Source organism: Coregonus lavaretus (assembly GCF_964263955.1).
Source record: "Coregonus lavaretus genome assembly, contig: HAP1_SCAFFOLD_171, whole genome shotgun sequence".
Lineage (NCBI taxonomy): Eukaryota > Metazoa > Chordata > Actinopteri > Salmoniformes > Salmonidae > Coregonus > Coregonus lavaretus.
In genome coordinates, this window is record NW_028160460.1 from 382486 (window position 1) to 399597 (window position 17112).

A 17112-nucleotide genomic window follows, 5' to 3' on the forward strand; every position below is an offset into this window, starting at 1 on the left:
TCATCGCGCAGACAGGAATAAATATCTCTCCGGGAAGCAGAAGGGTCGGAGGTGTGTGTTTCATGATTAACTACATATGGTGTAATTGTAGTAACATACAGGAACTCAAGCCCTTTTGTTCACCCGACCTAGAATACCTCACAATCAAAAGCAGACCGTATTATCTCCCAAGATCATTTTCCTCCGTTACGGCCGTTTATATCCCCCCTCAAGCCGATACAACAACGGCCCTCAAAGAACTTCACTGGACTTTATGCAAACTGGAAACCACATATCCTGAGGCTACATTTATTGTAGCTGGGGATTTTAACAAAGCAAATTTGAGGACTAGGCTGCCGAAGTTCTATCAACATACCAACTGTAGTGCTCACCGAAGTATGATGTCTCTGGCTCCTTTAGTAGAGGAACTGTAGCAGACATAAAACAATACATTCATGTCTAATTGTATATCAGGTTCAGGTTGACAGCTGTACAGTTATTCTTAATCAATGGAACTTTTCAAAATGTTTAAGTAAATCACATCATATAAAACCTATGTTATAAAGCTGTTATTAAGTACTCACTACGATCATCTTCCATGCTTTTTTTTATATCTCACATTTGAGGACTGAAGTTCATCCCACGAAAGGTACTTCAGCTCTCTTCTCCGCCTCACAGATGTCCAGGTGAAGCTGAATGCTTCAGTCTCTTGCCTTTAAGAAGGAGGATTGTGTTGTGGGAGAAACACGTGGGTTTCTTCCCAAATGGCACCCTATTCACTTTATAGTGCACTAGGGCCCTGGTCGAAAGTAGTGCACAATAAAGGGAATATGATGCCATTTGTGACACGTCCCTCCTGAGCCGATGTCTATCCTTCTTTCTCTTTAGATACCTATCTTGTCTTTTACCATCGCTGCATGGAATGTATTTTGCTGTTGTTTTGATGCCATCAACATGTCTAAGCATGTTTCCTAACAGGGAAAGAGAAACAGTAGATACCTGACATGATGATACGATTAAAACAGTCATGAGATTATTCAGGTCAGGTTCACTCGGAAAGTATTCAGACCCCTTGACTATTTCCACATTTTATTACATTACAGCCTTATTCTATAATGGATTAAATCGTTTTTTCCCCCCTCAGCAATATACACACAATACCCCATAATGACGAAGCGAAAACAGTTTTTCATAATTTTTTGCTAATTAAAAATAAAATAAAAACAGAAATACCTTTTTTACATAAGTATTCAGACCCTTTGCTATGAGACTCAAAATTAAGCTCAGGTGCATCCTGTTTCCATTGATCATCCTTGAGATGTTTCTACAACTTGATTTGAGTCCAGTGGTGGTACGTTCAATTGATTGGACATGATTTGGAAAGGCACACACCTGTCTATATAAGGTTCCACAGTTGACAGTTTGAAGAAATTGTCCATAAAGCTCAGAGACAGGATTGTGTCGAGGCACAGATCTGTGGAAGGGTACCAAAAATTGTCTGCAGCATTGAAGGTCCCCAAGAACACAGTGGCCTCCATCAGTCTGAAATGGAAGAAGTTTGGAACCACCAAGATTCTTCCTAGAGTTGGCAGCCAAACTGAGCAATCGGGAGAGAAGGGCCTTGGTCAGGTAGGTGACCAAGAACCCGATGGTAACTCTGACAGAGCTCCAGAGTTTCTCTGTGGAGATGGGAGAAACTTCCAGAAGAACAACCATCTCTGCAGCACTCCACCAATCAGGCCTTTATGGTAGAGTGGCCAGACGGAAGCCAGTCCTCAGTAAAAGGCACATGACAGCCCGCTTGGAGTTTGCCAAAAGGCACCTAAAGGACTCTCAGACCATGAGAAACAAGATTCTCTGGACTTATGAAATCAAGATTGAACTCTTTGGCCTGAATGCCAAGCGTCACGTCTGGAGGAAACCTGTTACCATCTCTACGGTGAAGCATGGTGGTAGCAGCATCATGCTGTGGGGATCTTTTTCAGCGGCAGGGACTGGGATACTAGTCAGGATCGAGGGAGAGATGAACTGAGCAAAGTACAGAGAGATCCTTGATTAAAACCTGCTCCAGAGCGCTCAGGACCTCAGACTGGGGCGAAGGTTCACCTTCCAAAAGGACAACGACCCTAAGCACACAGCCAAGAAATTCGCAGGAGTGGCTTCAGGACAAGTCTCTGAATGACCTTGAGTGGCCCAGCCAGAGCCCGGACTTGAACCCAATCGAACATCTCTGGAGAGACTTGAAAATAGCTGTGCAGCAACGCTCCTCATCCAACCTGACAAAGCTTGAGAGGATCTGCAGAGAAGAATGGGAGAATCTCCACAAATACAGGTGTGCCAAGCTTGTAGCGTCATACCCAAGAAGACTTGAGGATGTAATTGCTGCCAAAGATGCTTCAACAAAGTACTGAGTAAAGTGTCTGAATACTTATGTAAATGTGAAATATACAGTGGGGAAAAAACGTATTTAGTCAGCCACCAATTGTGCATGTTCTCCCACTTAAAAAGATGAGAGAGGCCTGTAATTTTCATCATAGGTACACGTCAACTATGACAGACAAATTGAGGAAATAAATTCCAGAAAATCACATTGTAGGATTTTTAATGAATTTATTTGCAAATTATGGTGGAAAATAAGTATTTGGTCACCTACAAACAAGCAAGATTTCTGGCTCTCACAGACCTGTAACTTCTTCTTTAAGAGGCTCCTCTGTCCTCCACTCATTACCTGTATTAATGGCACCTGTTTGAACTTGTTATCAGTATAAAAGACACCTGTCCACAACCTCAAACAGTCACACTCCAAACTCCACTATGGCCAAGACCAAAGAGCTGTCAAAGGACACCAGAAACAAAATGGTAGACCTGCATGAGGCTGGGAAGACTGAATCTGCAATAGGTAAGCAGCTTGGTTTGAAGAAATCAACTGTGGGAGCAATTATTAGGAAATGGAAGACATACAAGACCATTGATAATCTCCCTCGATCTGGGGCTCCACGCAAGATCTCACCCCGTGGGGTCAAAATGATCACAAGAACGGTGAGCAAAAATCCCAGAACCACACGGGGGGACCTAGTGAATGACCTGCAGAGAGCTGGGACCAAAGTAACAAAGCCTACCATCAGTAACACACTACGCCGCCAGGGACTCAAATCCTGCAGTGCCAGACGTGTCCCCCTGCTTAAGCCAGTACATGTCCAGGCCCGTCTGAAGTTTGCTAGAGTGCATTTGGATGATCCAAAAGAGGATTGGGAGAATGTCATATGGTCAGATGAAACCAAAATATAACTTTTTGGTAAAAACTCAACTCGTCGTGTTTGGAGGACAAAGAATGCTGAGTTGCATCCAAAGAACACCATACCTACTGTGAAGCATGGGGGTGGAAACATCATGCTTTGGGGCTGTTTTTTCTGCAAAGGGACAAGGACGACTGATCCGTGTAAAGGAAAGAATGAATGGGGCCATGTATCGTGAGATTTTGAGTGAAAACCTCCTTCCATCAGCAAGGGCATTGAAGATGAAACGTGGCTGGGTCTTTCAGCATGACAATGATCCCAAACACACCGCCCGGGCAATGAAGGAGTGGCTTCGTAAGAAGCATTTCAAGGTCCTGGAGTGGCCTAGCCAGTCTCCAGATCTCAACCCCATAGAAAATCTTTGGAGGGAGTTGAAAGTCCGTGTTGCCCAGCGACAGCCCCAAAACATCACTGCTCTAGAGGAGATCTGCATGGAGGAATGGGCCAAAATACCAGCAACAGTGTGTGAAAACCTTGTGAAGACTTACAGAAAATGTTTGACCTGTGTCATTGCCAACAAAGGGTATATAACAAAGTATTGAGAAACTTTTGTTATTGACCAAATACTTATTTTCCACCATAATTTGCAAATAAATTCATAAAAAATCCTACAATGTGATTTTCTGGAGAAAAAAAATCTCATTTTGTCTGTCATAGTTGCCGTGTACCTATGATGAAAGTTACAGGCCTCTCTCATCTTTTTAAGTGGGAGAACTTGCACAATTGGTGGCTGACTAAATACTTTTTTCCCCCACTGTATATATTTTTATATTTTTATAAATTAGCAAAAAATTCTAAAAACGTATTTTTGCTTCGTCATTATGGGGTATTTTGTGTAGATTAATGAGGGGAAAAAACTATTTAATCCATTTTAGAATAAGGTTGTAACGTAACAAAATGTGGAAAAAGTAAATGGATCTGAATACTTTCCGAAGGCATGGTATAGGGTTGACGATTTCATCTTAAATCAGCCAAAAATCCCTTTGTGACAGGGGGAATAGATGCATAATGTGTGCAATTGATTTTTTAAATATAAAATTAGCATAATACTACAAAATCCCCATAAACATCTTCCTGTTTAAGCTAGAGATATCTGTTTCTCAGTACATGGCATCCACAGAGGAAGGTGGCAGAGCTACAGCCTCAAGATACCGACTGGGGTCATTTGAATTCCAGAGGCATATTAGTGATTAAAGGTGGTTTATTCAATTGTTCAAATTTTTCATGAGTTTGTCAATCAACTTGTTCTTAACAAATCTAAATCATTTTTTAGTGTTTCTGTATCAATATGGACTAACTCTGCCTATAGTCATTTGGTAAATAGGACCTTTATTTGACTCTAGGTTTTTTATGTGGAACATTTGTCAATATCAATATCTGTCAATATTTGCGATTATAGGCCAAAGGTGGTTTACTGAATTGTTAAAACTTCCATGACTTTGTCAACAAACTTGTTCTCAACAAATCTAAATAATTGTTTAGCGTTTCTGTATCAAAATTAAAGTCCAAACCAAAACACCTAATTCCGCCCATAGTAATTTGAGAAATAGGACCTTTATTTGAATCTAGGTTTCTCTGGAGACATAACGACTAGTTATCCATACCATCAGAGGGTGGAGGGGACCTGTATCAGTGATTTAGACCAGAGAGACAGATCATCTGCAGAGATATAGTTCCTCATGTACTCACCTAAGATTGTACTTTTCTATACCATGTATCAAATGACTGTGTACAAACAAAAATTACATGTACTCTAAGGTATCCCTCTACCCTCCCTCCCTGGTCTGTGTTCTCCCTCTACCCTCCCCTCCCTCTACCCTCCCTCCCTGGTCTGTGTTCTCCCTCTACCCTCCCCTCCCTCTATCCTCCCTCCCTGGTCTATGTTCTCCCTCTACCCTCCCCTCCCTCTGCCCTCCCTCTACCCTCCCTCTATCCTCCCTCCCTAGTCTATGTTCTCCCTCTATCCTCCCTCCCTGGTCTATGTTCTCCCTCTACCCTCCCTCTACCCTCCCCTCCCTCTGCCCTCCCTCTACCCTCCCTCTACCCTCCCTCTACGCTCCCTCTACGCTCCCTCTACCCTCCCTCTATCCTCCCTCCCTGGTCTATGTTCTCCCTCTACCCTCCCTCCCTGGTCTATGTTCTCCCTCTACCCTCCCTCTACCCTCCCTCCCTGGTCTATGTTCTCCCTCTACCCTCCCCCCTGGTCTATGTTCTCCCTCTACCCTCCCTCTATCCTCCCTCCCTGGCCTGTGTTCTCCCTCTACCCTCCCTCCCTGGTCTATGTTCTCCCTCTACCCTCCATCTACCCTCCCTCCCTGGTCTATGTTCTCCCTCTACCCTCCCTCCCTGGTCTATGTTCTCCCTCTACCCTCCCTCCCTGGTCTGTGTTCTCCCTCTACCCTCCCTCTATCCTCCCTCCCTGGTCTATGTTCTCCCTCTACCCTCCCTCCCTGGTCTGTGTTCTCCCTCTACCCTCCCTCTACCCTCCCTCCCTGGTCTGTGTTCTCCCTATACCCTCCCTCTACCCTCCCTCCCTGGTCTGTGTTCTCCCTCTACCCTCCCTCCCTGGTCTATGTTCTCCCTCTATCCTCCCTCCCTGGTCTGTGTACCCCCTCCCTCCAAACAGAAGATGGCACATCGACAGTACCGATGTTGCCAGTACTGCTTTGCGTATTGTTTATGGTATGTGGTATTATTTCATACTGCAATAAGTGTTTTATTGCATTGGTTGCACAAGTACTTTTGTAGAAGTGGTTTAATTGTTGTATTGGTAAACATAGTATTTTACATGCTTACGCTGCCACAGCGTGTTCCATAGTGGCCTTTATTAAGGTGTTTTATTGCGCTGCCTTGGGCGAGCTTCTAGAGTCATCCCAGAGGGTTCTTGGTGCTTGCTCATGCACAGAGTCATTTAAGGTTCTTTGGCGCCAGGGCAGATCTGAGAAGATCTCAGCCTGGCAGATTCTCACACAGGGCTGGAGAGAGAGGGCGCCATAAATCTTGACCCTTTGTCAATCCAAGTGATTAGTTTCTCTCTCTCTCCAAAAGGTGAATGTTTAAGTTTATGCTTATATTGATGCTGGGTTTATAGCCATTTATAGACATGTTGGAAGTGTGCTGCCATTTGCCATTTATTCATGTATATTGCATAGTTATAACCCTTAACTAATACTGTTTACATGTGTGCATATCTTTGTCTTATAGAACCACAACAATAAGATTCCAAGTCATTTGGATTACCAAAATCATATATAGACGTCTTCAAATGGAAACGGCTGTGTGTGTGTGTGTGTGTGTGTGTGTGTGTGTGTGTGTGTGTGTGTGTGTGGTGGAGACTATCAAGAGTACAGTGATGGGCCTGAACACCATGTTCTAACCAGACAGCACTATAGTGGCTCAGACAGGTGAGGGCATACCAGCCAACCGTTTTTACCAGTGGAGGCTCCTCAGAGGAGGAAGGGGAGGACCATCCTCCTCAGTGAATTTCATAAAAATAAAAATGGCAAAACATCTAAGAAGTTTTCCTTTTTAGATAAAACTATACTAAATATAATCACATCACCAAATAATTGATTAAAACACACTATTTTGCAAAGAAGGTATACAGTAGCCTCAACAGCACTCTGTTGGGTAGCACCATGGTGTAGCCGGAGGACCGCTAGCTTCAGTCCTCCTCTTGGTATATTGACTTCAATACAAAACCTAGGAGGCTCATGGTTCTCAACCGCTTCCGTAGACTTACACAGTAATTATGACAACTTCCGGAGGACGTCCTCCAACCTATCAGAGCTGACATGTTGTCCACCCAATCAAAGGATCAGAGAATTGATCTAGTACTGAAAGCATAAAATACAGCTAGCTAACACTACAGTGCATTAACTGTGGTGAGTAGTTGACTCACAGAGAGAGAAAACAATATTTGAACAGTTTTGAACACATTAATTTATTCCAAAATGAAGAAGCAAGAGAGAAATAGATTTTAACATTTTTTTTCACATTCAGTTTCACCTACTTAGCTAGCAAATGCAGCTAGCTAGTTTAGCCTACTGAAACACCCTGCTCAAACAGAGGGATGCTATGTTAGCTAGCTGGCTATGACTATCCAACACAACACTGGAACTCTTCCAAATCAAGGTAAGCTTTTGGTTTTACAAATGTATTGCCACCGAGGCCCGCCGGTGTAACTGCTTACTGACGGTACACTGTAATGTTACTGCATGATTGTAGGTTTACTAACATGTTCGATTAGCTATGCTGACTATGATGTTACTTTAGCTAATATGGTGACAACGATGTAGGCTGTGCGTAGCGGTTTGGCTTGGAAAGGGTTTTTCGCCTGGTCACATACAGCTGATGTGTTGTGCATTGAAGTCCACAAACGAAAGGAAAAGGTGAGAGGAGGAGAGCACATAGATACAAGAAGGAATACAACGTGGCTGCTATGAATGTGAACTGTGTATGAATTGTTTGGAACTGACAGTGATTTGTAGATAGTATTTCTATGCAGCAGTGATTTTTCTATGAACCAGTGGTTTGTAGATAGTATTTCTATGCACAGGAGGCACCATTCAACTCTTATAACTGAACAAGCTTCATCACTACTGATAACAGGCTATTGGAAATCCAAGGGAAAGTAATACATCATTTAATTTCAACATCATCTGCCATGCCTGAAAAATGCAATTAGATTTTATACAGTCAGTTCTAATACTTTAATAGAGGCCTCCTTCAAGGCAGGTAGACTAGCGATTAAGAGTGTTGGGCCAATAACCGAGAGGTCGCTGGTTGGAATCCCCGAGCAGACTAGCTGGAAAATCTGTAGGTGTGCCTTTGATCATGGCACTTAACCCAAATTGCTCCTGTAAGTCGCTCTGGAAAGAGCGTCTGCTAAATGACTGACCTGTAATATGATTAAAATTTATGTCAGATTAACGACTTCATGTTCTACCAAAACTTGAGTTAATCTTGGTTGAACTGGAATTCCCTCTGTGTTTGACACATGACACAAAGTGTATTTGGTTTTCGCCAGGCATAATGGGACCCATGTCGTCCAAAAAGTTGCCTCAAGTTTGCCAAAAAGCACCTGGAAGCACCTGGATGATCATCAAGACTCTTGGAAGAATGTTCTATGGACAGATGAGTCAAAAGTATAGCTTTTTGGACGAGATGGGTCCCATTGTGCCTGGCAAAAACCAAACACTGCATTCCACAGTAAGAACATCATACCAACAGTCAAGCATGGTGGTGGTGGTGTGATGGTTTGGGGATGCTTTGCTGCCTCAGGACCTGGACGACTTGCCTTAATAAAAGGAACCATGAATTCTGCTCTGTATCAGAGAATTCCTACAGGAGAATGTCAGGCCATCCGTCTGTGAGCTGAAGCTGAAGCGTAGCTGGGGCATGCAGCAAGACAATTATCCAAAACACACAATCAAGTTTACATGAAAATGGCTAAAAAGATGTTGTGGCAGGACTTGAAACGAGCAGTTCTCGCTTGAAAACCCACAAATGTCGCTGAGTTAAAGCAGTTCTGCATGGAAGAGTGGGCCATAATTCTTCCACAGTGACGTGAGAGACTGATCAACAACTACAGGAAGCATTTGGAGTCATTGCAGCTAAAGGTGGCACAACCAGTTATTGAGTGTAAGGGGGCAATTACTTTTTACTTTTCACACAGGGGCATTGGGTGTTGCATAACTTTGTTTATTAAATAAATGAAATAAGTATGTAATTGTTGTGTTATTTGTTCACTCAGATTCCCTTTATCTAATTTTAGGTTTTGGTTGAAGATCTGATAACATTCAGTATCAAAAATATGCAAAAGTCGAGAAAATTTGAAAGGGGGCAAATACTTTTTCCCGGCACTGTACCTCCTGTGAGTCCTGGCCATCACCAGCAGCTAAAATCAAACGCTCTGTGGTGTCACTCGACACGCTCTCTCCTCCTCCACTGACGATACTATCTGCGCCCATCCTGCCTAGCATATCTTTCCTCCGCGGTACACCTTGGAAGGAATCACTTACTAGAGAGAATGGGGTTGGTTAACAGTCAGTGTTAACATCTGAACAAAAATTAATAACAGGACAAATCTGAGGGGGAACGTGCCCTTGTGCCCCCCTATGGGCATGACGCCTCTGCTGGAATTCAAAATGTAAAAATGTTTAATTGGAAAGAGGTACGGAACTTAAGCAGAAAGTATTCTGTCACTAACAATGTCTGTGAAGTGTGAAACTATAAGTAATGTATTATTTGAATGTATTTGCAATAAGATCTTTTGGATGGATCTAGAACATTTATTCTTTAGATCAACTGGTGGCTAGGGTTCGGCTTGATGGTATGGATGTTTTACTTTTGTTTGATAATAGATCAGAGCAAAGTATATATAAAATGAATGTCTTCATTATGTATGGTAAATATTCTATACATAAAGTGGGCAAAAGAAAATACAAGATTCTTAATTTTTTTGTAACTTGAATTTTATTTGAAAATGCTGCATAATGCTGAAAAACGGTAACTCAAAGCGAACCCTAAATGCCTGTGAAGCACAGGAGGTTGGTGGCACCTTAATTGGGGAGGACAGGCTCGTGGTAATGGCTGGAGCAGAATAGGTGGAATGGAATCAAATACATCAAACACATGGTTTCCATTTGTTCCGTTCCAGTCATTATTATGAGCCGTCCTCCCCTCAGCAGCCTCCACTGCTGTGAAGCCTTATGTTTTTTGGTTGAAATGTGTATACCCCTGTGTATAAAGTTTGTCAGTGGTATTTGGTACACTGTTTTGGAAGATATGTTTGTATATTGTGTTTTATTTGCTGTCAAAACAAATGCCATCGACCTTTGATTGCACCTTGGCAATTCCTTATCAGCACATCTGAGAGATAAGTGGGGGAAGTTTCAAAGTTGTTGTTTTTAAAACAGATTTCACGTGAAATTTGATTAACAAAAACTTTAGAGATGGATTTCAGTATGTATCAATGCTTAGGATCAGTGTATTTCTCCACTATGTTGACAAGGACGTATTTTAATCTCTGATGTGTTTAAAAGGGATTGTTCACCCAAAAGGTCTGTGGAAAGTTTTTGTAAGTCTAAAAAACGTATTTCCCTCATTAAAATGCAAATCAATTCATAAAATGTTTTACATGCGTTTTTCTGGATTTTTTTGTTGTTATTCTGTCTCTCACTGTTCAAATAAACCTACCATTAAAATGATAGACTGATCATGTCTTTGTCAGTGGGCAAACGTACAAAATCAGCAGGGGATCAAATACTTTCCCCTCTGACTGTATTGTGTAAATCCTACTTCATACTGTACATGTTAGGGTTATTCTTAGTATTACTGTCTGACTCAGTTCATGTCTTCCAGCATTTATGTAGCTCAGTTGGTAGAACATGGTGTTTGCAACGCCAGGGTTGTGGGTTCGACTCCCACGGGGGGCCAGTATGATTTTTTAATTTTTATTTTATTTTAAATAATGTATGCACTCACTAACTGTAAGTCGCTCTGGATAAGAGCGTCTGCTAAATGACTAAAATGTAAATTTAAATTTAAAAGGTAAACATTCTGTTATTGCAGCAGGAGGAAAACCTTTGTACTGTTTTGTATTGGCAGGTTGGCATATATTGGGATGACTCATGTACTGGAGGAAGCTCTGCAGAGTGGTCACTAGCTGGCACAGCCACAAAGTCATAAAATCACATTTTAAACCTAACCCTAACCACATTGCTAACCCTAATGCCTAACCCTAGCCTTAAATTAGTACCAAAAAGCTTGCATGTCAACTTGCATTTTATTGATACCCTAACATGTTCTGAGACAACCTTTGATTGCTTATTGGAAGTTACTTATCACATCACCTGACACTGGTGAGTGGGGAATCTTTCAAAATTTCAAAATGATTGTTTAACTGATTTTGAGTCCATATTCAATGCAATAGTCTAACTTGCAGGGGAGACCTGACACAGAGAAGTATGGCACCTTCCTCAGTGAAGTCAGTTAACCCACTGGAGTCTTGGTGTTGTCCCTATGACAACTACTACCCTAACACATATCCTATCATAACTGAGTCTTGGTGTTGTCCCTATGACAACTACTACCCTAACACATATCCTAACATAACTGAGTCTTGGTGTTGTCCCTATGACAACTACTACCCTAACACATATCCTAACATAACTGAGTTTTGGTGTTGTCCCTATGACAACTACTACCCTAACACATATCCTAACATAACTGAATGTTGGTGTTGTCCCTATGACAACTACTACCCTAACACATATTATATATATTTAGGGCTGGTTATGCTGCTGTTGACATTAGTATTGTTGTTGGTATTGCATTTTGTACTGGTGCTCTTATCTTTTTTTACTTAGTCAGCAAGTAGTTAACTGCCAAGGAGCCCCATTGGTTCTGTTGTTGAAAGTGAAGGATCATGATGTATGCCATATAACTTTCCCTTGGATATCCACTGGCCTGTTATCAGTAGTGATGGATCTTGTTCACTTATAAGTTATATGATGCCATCTGCTGTAGTTGATGGGACTGTATCATCTTTCAAACCAGTCCTCAACCTTCCTTGTATATGTTTTTCTTTGTTTGATTTATTACTTTTAAAATATATTTATGTTTCATGAATCCAAAAAATCTAGTGTGTGTGTGCTAACAAATCATCAACAATTAGTTTATCTTGTAAGAATAATGTAATGTGTGTTTGTTGTGTTCAAACTATGATACAAATTCTACATGTTATTGTTATACTTGTGTTTGTGTTTTTCTAAATGAAATACGTTTTTTTTTACTATATCTCTTTAGTCACTGGGTCGAAGTTTAAAGGTCAATATCTAAAATAATAGATCACGTTAGTTAAAATCTGTTTTATTATTTGGTTTAATCAGCCCAGAAGATACTGACGTGTTGATGGCCAGAAACAAATCAGTTGAAGTGACACCTGCATTCAACTGATGGTCAATGGGTTACAAAAACATATTATTGAGTCAATGTTCAACTGATCAATAGGGCACTTACAATTATAAATCACACACATTGACAGAGTACGAGTAAAGTACGAGTACACACAGAGATGGCCAGAGATGGAAAGGGGATCTTGGTCACATTGAAATGGGATGAACAAATACAATCTTAGACTAAATAAATATATCCTACAATAAATCACTTTTTCCAAACGTTGTTTACAGTTTAGTCATTTAGCAGACGTTCTTATCCAGAGTGACTTACAAGAGCAATTAGGGTTAAGTGCCTTGCTCAAAGGCACATCGGCAGATTTTTCACCTAGTCGGCTTGGGGATTCAAACCAGCGACCTTTCAGTTACTGGCCCAACGCTCCCAACCGCTAGGCTACCTGCCGCCCCTTTTCATCAACAATGGACACACGCATTTTGGAAAAGTATTTTATTGCAATGTATAACAAATGTACATAACAACGTACAAATCAGTCATTCATTAATTAAATAGTTTTGCAGTTATTCAGTCAAGGTGCTTGTTCTAAAATGAAGGGACGTCCAATCGAACGTTATTTTCCAGTTTGTTGCTTTTCTCATGTACTCACTATCTCTTCTTGTGTTTGTTTGAGAGACCTGTAGTCACATGGTCTATTAATATAATTCTGTTTGAGAGACCTGTAGTCACATGGTCTATTAATATAATTATGTTTGAGAGCTCTGTAGTCACATGGTCTATTAATATAATTATGTTTGAGAGACCTGTAGTCACATGGTCTATTAATATAATTATGTTTGAGAGCTCTGTAGTCACATGGTCTATTAATATAATTATGTTTGAGAGACCTGTAGTCACATGGTATATTAATATCATTCTGTTTGAGAGACCTGTAGTCACATGGTCTATTAATATAATTCAGGAGCATTAGATGGGCGTGTCCTTACAGCTGTTTACCTGGTGTTGTCTTGACAACCGGCACAGGTGATTTTAGATATTGCAAAGGTTCAATTCCTGGAGGTAGGAGACCCAGAAGGGAGGGAGGGTGACATCACATACTTACTACGGCACAGGTCTAGGATGTGTGTTACTACATGTTTTGGTTGACCTTAGAGAGAGAAGGACTGGAGCACACAGCTATAGGAATATTAGGTGAGTGTTTAGTTGACTTGCTGCATGGCTTGCTGATTTACACACACACACACATACAAACGCTATGATCATAGTATTTTGGCAGTGGACACCAGAATTTGCGATTTCCTCATTCAGTAATATTTTTTTCCATAACTTCCTCAGTGTGGTGTGCTAACATTACTTGTTGTGAGAGTCTCCTTAACCCTGGCAGAGCTGAAATGGAAGTGCGTCAGAGAAACGTTTCTGAACTTTTCTTGACTTCCTTATTTCTTAATATTAAACATTACTAAAGATTGAGAAATCACTAAATATCCTGTTGTAGTGCATGCTCAGGCCAAACTCCAATGTGGAGAATGTTACCTAACAGAACAAAAGTCCAATGACTACATTTCCCACCTCATCAGCCAGTGCCACTGGGGAGAACCCAGAGGAGTATCAGCAAAGGATCGTGGGAGATAGAGTCCAGAGACAACTGCTGACTTCCTACAAAGAGGAGCTGGTCAGAGCTGCATAGAGTTCTCCTGTGTTTCAGAGACCTACAGTGGGTGAGTGACTCATCATAAAGCAACATACTCACTTCTATATTGGCCCCATATATAATAATAATAATATGCCATTTAGCAGACGCTTTTATCCAAAGCGACTTAGTCATGCGTGCATACATTTTTGTGTATGGGTGGTCCCAGGGATCGAACCCACTACCCTGGCGTTACAAGCGCCGTGCTCTACCAGCTGAGCTACAGAGGACCACAAATCTGTAAGATATGATTTAGCTATTTAATGGTTTGGTTAGTATTTAGTCAGGGTAATCTGATCCTGGGACAACCATTAGGACCTGTATTAAAGCGATACTGTAGTCCCACCTACCTCTGTGAAAGGCTATGTGGGCATTTCTACCCCTTGATGGCACCTATCCTATCCAATCCTGTCAGGGCTTATTTATAGGCCCAAAACACAAAGCTGACCTCAGATCAGTGTCTAGGGGCTACATCATCTTTCTCCATAGAAATAGCTCATTTTCAGTCTTTTAGTGAAAGCACTCCATCTAGTGGTGATTTGTGAAATACATTGATTAATGATCTGTGCCATTTACTTAATTATACTTATTCACAATAGTTGATAGTTATAATACAGTAGAATACAGTACAGTACAATACAATATAGCATTTAGGCGGTTATTTTTCATACACTTCCCTCAAAGAACATAGATCTATTCCACCTTGGTGACTGTTTTCCCCTGTGAGTAAAGAGGGGTGTGTCTTTCTCTTGGCAGTGCGGTCCAATGAGGTGGAGGAGAGGGAGCGCTACAGATTCCAGTGGAGGAAGGAGGACAGGCAAAGAATCGTCGGTGACAGATTGGAGCTCTTCGTCGCCATAGTGACGGGGTTGTTGATGGGGGTCCTGACAGGTGGTTTTGGGGGTGTTGTCATGGGAGGGTTGACGGGGGCAGTGATATGGTTTACAACAGGACTGGTCAGGAACTGGTGGAGCCCCTGATTCACTGGGAGGCACCATGTGTACTGCATCTTATGGAGGCTTCAAAAAGCATTCATATAGGCTTCATAAGCACTACATAAATCGGTCACAAATCATCTATAATCATTTTTCATGCTCTATAAAAGATGAATAAATGTGAACAAATACATTGATGGTTTTGTCACACAGCTATGCCACATTATGAATCTTTATAGAGCATGATGTACGGTTATAGATTATTTGTGAAGCATTTATGTAGTGCTTATGAAGCCTATATGAAGTCTTTATAAGATGCACTTCAAATAAAGTGGAAACCCTACTTTTAAAAACGATTCTAATGTATATAGATGGAAGGGCTTTGGTGATGGATCATGTTTCTTGATGCAGTTATCAAACTTTAATTATTAATCATTTGGAAATTAATAAAAGCCCAATAAATAAATAAAATATACAGAGCATATATTGATTCTTTTTTAAGATAGATGAAACCCTAATATTCATCACCAGTGCTAGCCTACTTCTGTTAAGTCAGTCCTGATATGGGTCTGAACCTGTTAGTCATCAAGGGATTAAAAGAGAGATTCATCAAGCAATATCTTTCCCTGATTTCATCTGACCAAGTATTCAGAAATTGTGCGACAGGAGTTCAAAATCAAATCAATTTTTATTTGTCACATGCGCCGAATACAACAGGTGTAGACCTTACAGTGAAATGCTTACTTACAACAACAATACATGACCAGTGTTTAAGTTGTAAATCGGGTGGTGACAAAATAATCACCTTTATAATAAAGCATTGCATGCACATCATGCCATTTGCGTAGTGGCATAGAGCAGTACAGTAGAGGATCTTACAGAAGTTGCACACATGGGGGGATTTTACTTGGGTCCGCAAAGAATTTGGCCTTATATAAACACATTTCATGCAATTCTACCTCATTTTATATGACTGGAGACTAGCAGAATCTTTTTTTATACCGCACATATGATCGAAATGACAGGCTACTTTGACACTGACAAACTGAGATCAATAAAACAGACTTGTCTTGAATCCATCAATAGCCCAGGCCTAGGTGTGTGGAGACACATATTGTACAATTACATTTACGTCATTTAGCAGATGCTCTTATCCAGAGTGCATACATATATATAAAAAAAAAAATCATACTGGCCCCACATGGGAATCGAACCCACAACCCTGGCGTTGCAAACACCATGCTCTACCAACTGAGCTACACAGGGCCTACAATATGAGGAGGAAATTATAGTTCTAGAAAACAGTGGAGGCTGCTCATTGGAGGACGGCTCATAATAATGGCTGGAATGGAGCAAATGGAATGGCATCAAACACCTGGAAACCATAGGTTTGATGTATTTGATACCGTTCCACTACTCTGCTCCAGCCATTACCACGAGGCCGTCCTCCCCATTTAAGGTGCCACCAACCTCCTGTGCTAGAAAAGCTTTCCACTTTCACTGACTCACCCAATGATGCACATCTCACTCACTGGTGATGGCCAATACTCTCGTGATGATGGCCAATACTCTCGTGGTGATGGCCAATACTCTCGTGGTGATGGCCAATACTCTCGTGGTGATGGCCAATACTCTCGTGGTGATGGCCAATACTCTCGTGATGATGGCCAATACTCTCGTGATGATGGCCAATACTCTCGTGGTGATGGCAAATACTCTCGTGGTGATGGCCAATACTCACCCAATACTCTCGTGGTGATGGCCAATACTCTCGTGGTGATGGCCAATACTCTCGTGCCCAAAAGCCTATCTCTTTTGTATCACATTGTAAAACAATGTTTGCTCAACAGGCCTATTTAGAAGTTTATACAATATTTTGGTAGCCTACAGTCAGATTAGAGTATTTTCTTTTAAGCAGGAGCCATTTGCTTTCCGACCTGTGTTTTCCTGCGATTGTAGCCTATTTGAAATATTGGGAAAGGCTTGTTCTGGCTGCATGCTGTTCACTGACGGATTTGTAGTTCTGAGAGAGATACAGGCGCGCTTCTCTCTCTCACCGCCCGCAGGAACCGTCACGCGTTGGTCTCAAACATAGTCTATAATGTTGCGCAAAACATAAACCCGGGCCGGCCCAACACGAATTCTAAGAATATCGGGCTGAAAGTCTACATTTTACAATTACGTTTTTTTTTGCAGGAGAATGAGGTAATCAGGAGACAACTCGAATGAACTCTGATAGCTTTTATTATAATTTGTATATTGCAAACAGTGATTTTCTTTCTCATGTAGATGTACG